The sequence below is a fragment of the Canis lupus genome, chromosome 7, assembly GCF_003254725.2.
Source record: "Canis lupus dingo isolate Sandy chromosome 7, ASM325472v2, whole genome shotgun sequence".
NCBI lineage: Eukaryota > Metazoa > Chordata > Mammalia > Carnivora > Canidae > Canis > Canis lupus.
The window spans coordinates 32,546,994-32,554,644 of record NC_064249.1 but is presented as its reverse complement, the minus strand read 5'-3'; the positions used below and the strand labels follow the sequence as shown (position 1 = coordinate 32,554,644).

Below are 7,651 nucleotides of genomic sequence, written 5' to 3'. Positions count from 1 at the left end.
TAGAAGGAAACCAGGAGCAAGGACTTCTCTCCAGGGAGCTGATATTGCTAGTGGCACCGCTGAATGTTCATTAAATGACAGTCTATGATTTATTTTTTATTTTTTTTATTTTATTTTATTTTTTATTTATTTTTTTTTTCAGTCTATGATTTATGTTCCCTGTCCTCACCCCAGGCCTTTAGACCATGAGAATGGTTTGTATCTGTGGACTTTTCCTTGAAGGGTATATGGACTGAGACCAAAAATATCCATCCTAGTTCTTGCTTGAGTCAAAGCTTCACTGTGACATGTGTGAACTGAAATATTTTAGGATCCATGACAACATACTACTTTACATGAATGGGTGGCTCAAGAATAATTAGATCCTATTGCCTTCTTCTGAAATAGATTTTCTGCCTGACTGAGAAGGAAATTCTAACTCCTAACACAACCATGAGTCTATCATGTGTGATTTTATGATAAGTCTTTTTGATATAGGAATGACTACATGGGGATGGTGAACATAAATATTGAAAACCCTGTGAAAACACAGGGGAAAAGTTACTAATCAATGATTGTAAATAATTGGGGGAGGGGGATCAAGTTAGTCTTTCATCCCTGATAAGAGAATCTGAGAAACTACAGAACGAAGAGGGGAGAAATAGTTTCCCAAACTCAATCCATATAGCAGAATATGAAAAAATAAGAGGAGAACAGATATCTTTAAAACAAACAAAAAAAAGCCAAATGTATGATAATTAATACAAGTTAAATGTATCAGTCTAACAATGTAAATGGATTCACTTTCTATTCCTTTAACGTGAAAAACTTTCAGGTTAGTTTAAAATGGAAACAAAACGTAAATCCCATAACAGATTGTTCACACGGACTATACTTAAAATAAGGAAAATGAGTTGTTAAAAATAAAGAAATGAGAAGATTTATTAGATGGACACAAAATAAGGGAAAACAGAGGCCCTGATATTAACAGTCATTATGTTTCTCTTCACTCACTTCCATGTTTACATCCTTGTCTGTGGCTGGTGGTTTCCTAGACACTGATGCTGTAACCCCGTAAAACAAAATTCACACCCTAATTGAACGCACTTTGTTCAACTGAACTAAACAAATAATTACATAATGTAAAGTTACATAATGGTCACAGCTAAAGAGGAAACCAAAGTGAGGTAAAGGAGGCTGAGGGAGACAGCCGTGCAGGAGGGAATGTTCTGGGAGGAAGTGATACTTGTTCAGGGAGCTGCATGAAGTGAATGAGAGCCGGGTAGTTATTTGTGAGTGAGCTGATGGTCTAGAACAGTACTCCTCGAAGTGTGGTCCACGCAATGTTTGCTTCCAGATCAGAATAAGGTAAGGAGACTGTTCCAGAGTGTAAACCAGCCGCATTGTGAAGCACAATCTTCAGGCTGGCTTGCATTTTGTTTCTTATTCAAGGCTGTCTTGTGGGGCGAAGCAGTGTGTCTGGTTGCATTCTGGCTTGTTGTCACTGATGTTTACCGTGTTGCGCTGTGGGTGACACCGGGAGACAGAGGGGATGAAGGACAAAGGCCTGAGGCAAAAGCATAATTAGCATATCAGGCAAAGGAGACCCGTGGAGTAGGCAAAGCTAAATATGTATACTTAGCTACACAAAACAAATAGTTATTTGACTTTAATAATTACATTTTAATTATTTAAATAATTAAGGTTAGATAATAGATAACGTCGGATATTAATGTTCAAAATCTGTAAAGATTTTTGTCTCAAATTCACGACTTGTATGAATATTTGTAATTTTCACCTAGAGCTCCACTTTACGTCTGATAAGCATACAAAGCATGACATCCTCCAAACCCCAGCTCCTTGGGTCCTGCCCTCTTGGGCTATAATCTGTCACCGCCGTCTTCCTACTGCAGGGATTGTTGTGCTAGTTCCTTAGATGTTTTCCCTGCTTCTCCCATTCCTCTCTCCCAGTCTGTTCTCCACTTGGACTCCAGAGTATTTTTGTGTTAAAATGTTCTATGAAGTGTTCAATCACAGCAATACTGCTCAAACTCCTTGTTGGTTTTCCATTTCGTTCAGAGTAAAAACGGAAGTCCTTGCACTGGCTTATAAAGCCTGCATGGTCTAGAACATGCCAATTCTCGAATTTTATCTCCTACCCCATGCTTCCTGGGTTCTAGCCACTTTGGCCTCTTGGCTATTCTTTGAACAGCCCAAACACACCCATAGTAAGAAGGCATCTGAGAGTATCTCAGAAGTCAGGCTGAAAGGACTTTTCTTTTATGGGGAGAGGTAGTGAGGGCTAGAGAGAAGTGGATGTTTGGGGGTGGGGTGGGCTAGCAGGGTGTGTGAAGTGACCACTTGGGCAGGAAAGAGCCTCTAAAGGGGAGGATGTTCTGCATGTCAGTACTCACAAAAGCCTGCTGCGGCTTAGAGGCAGCCAAAGTCCTGGAGCTTGGGGGAAAGGAGGGATGCCTGATAGAGTCTAATCAAGTTAAATTAGTGGGCAGTTTTCCAGATTGGTCAGTGGGGACCACCAGTTCAGCTAATCATTTGTGGGAATTGGGAGGGTCTGTATCTGGCCGGGCCACAGGTCCTCAAAGAGGTCGTCCAGAGCCCTGTCTAATCCTATCACATAGAGCTGGGGTGGTTCTCTGAAGGCAGCAATTTCCGAGAACACAAAAGGGTGGGAGGGGATTTCTTGCCCTTCACCGTTTTCCAGATGCCCAGACTAAAGTTCCACCTTGTTAGCCCATGGGAGATTGGTCCCAGGGAGGCTGAACCCCAGCTTCAAGACGGAAGAATGACGGCTTTAGGACGATCCCTGAGCTAGCTGCATCCTCCACAACGTGGTGCCCCTAGAGAACTTGAGGGGAGGGCATCCTCTAACATTCTGCTCCCAGATCTGAGTCACCTGGAAGCATTAGCCTGCCTCCTCCACCATCCTGACTCTCACTCTGCCCCCTTTTCCTTGGGTCACTGAAAGAGACAGATGAAAGGTGATTCAACAGGGGGAGTCAGAATACGTATTTCTTATTGTATTCATTGCTCTGCCAACCAGCGTCATATGTTATTACTAGAGCTAAAACAGTGATGATTTGAGTCTTAAATCATTTACTCTACCAAAAGAAATCTGGAATTAAGTTGGTTATGTTTTCTTCCATTTAAATGGCTCGCTCGGGGAGCCAGCCCTGTTTTTGAAACCTAGTTTGGCACCAACTCACAGGATTCTGTAGATCTTATTAAATACATAAATCTTCTGTTTTCAAAAGCACTGCTTTCTGTGAACAAAGCACCTCAGGTTCTGACCCTATATTTTAAAGGAGAAGAATCTTGGGAAATGCTAGGAGTATACTGATCTTAGCTAGAAAATATTGACATTTGAAGCATGGAGGTAGTGGAGAAGCCTTATCCAGGCCACATCCAGCTGACCAGGTAATGTACAAGTTGTATTTATAGAGAAACACCTTGGGGCATCAGTGCCATGAGCATCCTCTCCTAGGCTCCCCTGTGATGATTCTGAAATATGTGGGAAAGTCAGGTGGTCCCAGAAAAGAAGGGTTGAACTGAACCGGCCTAATAGTCTGGCGCTTGGCAACGTTTTTCAACGAGCAATAAAAATAGTGCCTTACACTTGTCTGGAATTTATACTTTACAAAGTGCTTTTAAATATACCATGTCATTAAATTTCACAACAATTTGGCAAGAAAGAAATTATCGTCTCCATTTTGTTGATGAGTAATAAGAGCTATTATCTATTTCACACTTATTTCTTGCCAGGCACCATGCTAAGCACTCATTTAATCCTCACAACGATCTTATGACGTGTGTGCTATTATTATCCCGCTAATACACAGATTGAAATTTAGGCTTGGAAAAATTAAGGGATTTGCCTATGGTCGGGCAACTCGTAAGTGGCAGAGTGGAGATTTGAACCCATGTTTTCCTAACTTGTAGTACTCTAACCTGTGGCCTTCACACCCTTTTGTGCCACATAATTTTAAAATTATCTATGTACCACTGTAGTACCATGTACATTAAAAACATACAAAAAAAAAAAAAAGAAATTTAAAGACAGAAGACCGAAAAACTAAAATGCAGATAGAAGTCCCGATAGTTTCTCCTCACATGCTAACGGAATACCTGGTACTTCACCTTGACCAGTGCACTCTTCTAGGGAGGCGCCCGGGCTGAACGTGAGGAGGAGAAAACAAGGCTCACTGTACTGGTCACTGGCCCACGATCCACAGTCAGTACAAGATTTAGTGGCATCTCTGACTCTGCCTTATAACCTTTGTCAGCAGGACCTTTGTCATCATTGTATCCTACTGCCTTTCAGTCGCCTCTAGCCATGGTATTCATCACATTCTTGCGCTTGGCTGGATGCATATGCCCCCAGCATGGGCCCAAAGACCTACCCCTGTCAGAGTAGCTCCCTCTTCAGACTCTGTGAGGAGTAAGAGATGCTAGCAGTCTAGCTACTGTAATTATTTGTATGAATCAGGCCAAAGTTCTCCTTAAGGCCAGTTTCTTTGGGCAGAGGACTTTTTCTGCTTTCACTGGATAGTTGCTAACCTCTCCCCAAATGGGTTCTCTGGAGGGCTACCTGTTGAGCATGGTTCAACATAGATTTATGATTTGTTTTGGGGGATAGAGTTTGCATTTGACTAAACTTTTCTTTGGGGCTGAGCAGTCCCAAATTTCATGTCTATCACTTTACTTGGCGCTTTTGCAAAGTTCCAGTGATTCTATGAGTTTACTTTCATATGAACAGTATAGACTGCGGCTCCAGGCATTCACATACTCAAACAAATGTGATTGTGCTTAAGGTGCAAGTGTCCTCAGCCCACAGAATTCTTTGTTTGGAGCCTTCAGGGCAAGGTAACAGAGTGGAGAAGCCCCTGGGCATGGGACAAAGCACCTGGAATTGTGCTTTTTCCAGAAGGGCATCTGAACATGAATAAACTATATCTCATCCCCAGGTGTCCTCAGCCAATTGTCCACTAGGGACTGCTGCACACACAGTGGAGACAGCAGTCTTCAAGTTTCGGACTCCGAGAAGGCCACCAATGGCCTGCTATTGCTTTATCCAGCTTCTCATTCCATGGGCTCCAAACTTTTACCTTCAAGAGTCATTTAAAAACCTCCCAGCTCTAGCCATTTATTTTCTCAAAGCAGTGCAATCTCACCAAACAGAATACAAAGCAGATGATAACAGAAGTAATATAATCATTTCTTACATTTCATTTGCGTCAAGGAGTAGTTTATTGAGAAGAGGAGCCACTAGTGCTGCAAAATGTTTGACTTGATCCGGTCTAGTTTGTTCAACAGCATATTAAATTCCCTCCATGGGCCAAGCACAATGCCATGCGCTGGACAGTCAGATGAGGAACAGACAAGGTCTCTGTCCTTCAGGGTCTGGAGGTGATGACAGTCTGGGAGAGAAGGCACTCATAGTCAGTTGCATTACAGGGCAGGTGTGGTGTGTGCTGGCAGCGGGTCAGACCATAACCCTGGGGAAGTTCATACCAAGTGCTTCCTTTGTTAACTCCCTTTATGTCAGCCACTGCTGACACTGAGGGTGGGCCAGACGCTTCCTGCTAGAGTAAAAATAAATTCCTGTGGGTACTCTGGGATAATAACACTGGGGTCTCAGGATAACTAGAACGGTGCCTTCCCCCTGCCCTCCTCAGGGCTTTATGCTTGCATCACTGTTGGAAGATGTGTCATGTCTTCTTTAGCGATGGGCCTCTTAATCTAATAGCAGTGACAATGACTAATCCCTCACTTGGCTTCTTCAAGTGCTCTCTGGGGGAAGCTGAGTAGAGGCCCTAAAGAGCTGGCCTATCTCCATGGTGCAGAAAGGGAGTTTTCATATTTATTCCTTTAGAGCATCCAGCTCCAGCCATCTGCTTCTTTTTCACTGACCCTTGGGAAATGTGATTTGTCATGCTTTAGCTCATCCTGTGGGCCTAACCCACACCAGAATGATAATAAACACAAAATATATGTGATCCCTCTGACCACCTATCTACACTAGCACCCACCATCCTGTGTTTTATCTCTTCCCTGCTGTGCCCTGATGTATGATATCTTTATGTGTTTCTGTGCTTGTGGTCTGCCTCCCCTGCTAGGGTGTAGCTGCCTGGCAGCAGGGTGCTGATCTGGTTGGGTCCACTGTTGTGGGTTCATAGGACCCCACCTGGCCCAATAACTGTTGGTTGGTTAGTTAAGTGAATGGACAAAGGAACAAACAGATGAACATCTTACTCTGTGATTATCTTGCACAGAGGCTAATCCTATTTAATTCTTACCAGAAAGGAGCTGTGATATTCAAGGAAATCCAAGGTTGCCTCTATAGTCACAATCCTTCTTTCACTTCATTGAGTTGCATGTCCACAAAACCATGTAGACCATTCACTAGTGTTGTCTGGGGGACTCTGAATTAACAGAATGACCTTCATATGTTCCAGACATCAAGGCTCCCCCAGAGGAGGCAATTTTTCTGGGTGACAACGTGTTCACAATATTAGGATCACTGATAACCCCTCAGGGAAAGGTCTTTCCATCGTGTTTTAAGCAATCTTTTTGCTTTGTTTTGTTTTTGTTTTTTAAACAAGAAACAATGACTCCTCGTGTTATTTCAGGTAATGATGTAAGTGTGGAGGAGGGTGTGTTGTTGTCATTATATATATAACTGAAGAATGTAGTGAAATATGAACAATCAGGGCTTAAACGAATGGTTCTGGATGGAAGAAAATTGCTACAGCAAAAAATGGTGGATTTGCTCAGCTAGTTGCTACATGCATATATCTATTGCTCTCTCATTTCTCCTAACCCTCAATTCTAGATATCAATGTAAATATGAATATTGGGATAGATGTCTCTGTCTACCTTATAGCCTCTGCTGACTCATTTGTTCTTTTACCACATCACTTCATCTCACACAGGTCCCTCATGATGATCCTCCCAACCTTTTTCTCTCTACATCAGGATCTTTGTAAGGACACACAAATTGAAAGTCTTCATTCTCTCATTGAAATTAGGAAAGATATTTCCCTCGCTTACTTTTTCTTTGAGCATTTACTTCAGAAAACTCTAGTTATAAGGGCATTCATTCTCTTCTCCGAAGTGGATGTAAATCCTTTTAATTTTTTTTTTTTTTTTTGAGAAAGAGAATGGAGAGAGGCAGAGGGAGAGGGAGAAGCAGGATCCCTGCTCAGTGGTACTCTGGGACCATGACCTGAGCCAAAGGCAAACATCTAACCCACTGAGCCACCCAGGTTCCCTGTATGTAAATCGTTTTGAAGATGGATAGGACTTATGTCAATTTGCGGACCAGGCGTGTCTTCTGCAAGGACCAGGGAGCCATCTCTCCTGGTTTCTGTGACAGGTTAGAAGCCTAACTTCAGTGGGTTCATTGACCCATATTTCCAATCTCCCTCCTGCCATAAAGATGTGAGAAACTTGTTTTTCCTTTGGAGAAAGCCAATTAGCTAACACAGATGGTTACCCCAATACCAAGTACAGTTAGGATAAACTCTGGATAACAAGTGGTGCTGGCAATTTGTCATACTGAGGACTAGTTACTCTTTATCTTGAGAACATCTGTGCAACAAGTTGTATCTGCTTAGCTATATAAAAGGGTAAGATTTCTTTCTATCTTTGCAAT

At 42.5% G+C, this 7,651-nt stretch overlaps 1 protein-coding gene across 1 annotated transcript in view; it reads left to right on the top strand.

Annotated features, from left to right (window-relative positions):
* Window positions 1–1,152: 1,152 nt before the first annotated feature.
* Window positions 1,153–7,651, top strand: part of RGS7 (regulator of G protein signaling 7) — a 581,011-nt gene continuing 574,512 nt past the window's right edge. Inside the window, exon 1 of the mRNA XM_049112367.1 lies at window positions 1,153–1,347. The gene's annotated coding sequence lies outside the window, so the exon portion shown is untranslated. The remainder of the gene's footprint in view (window positions 1,348–7,651) is intronic.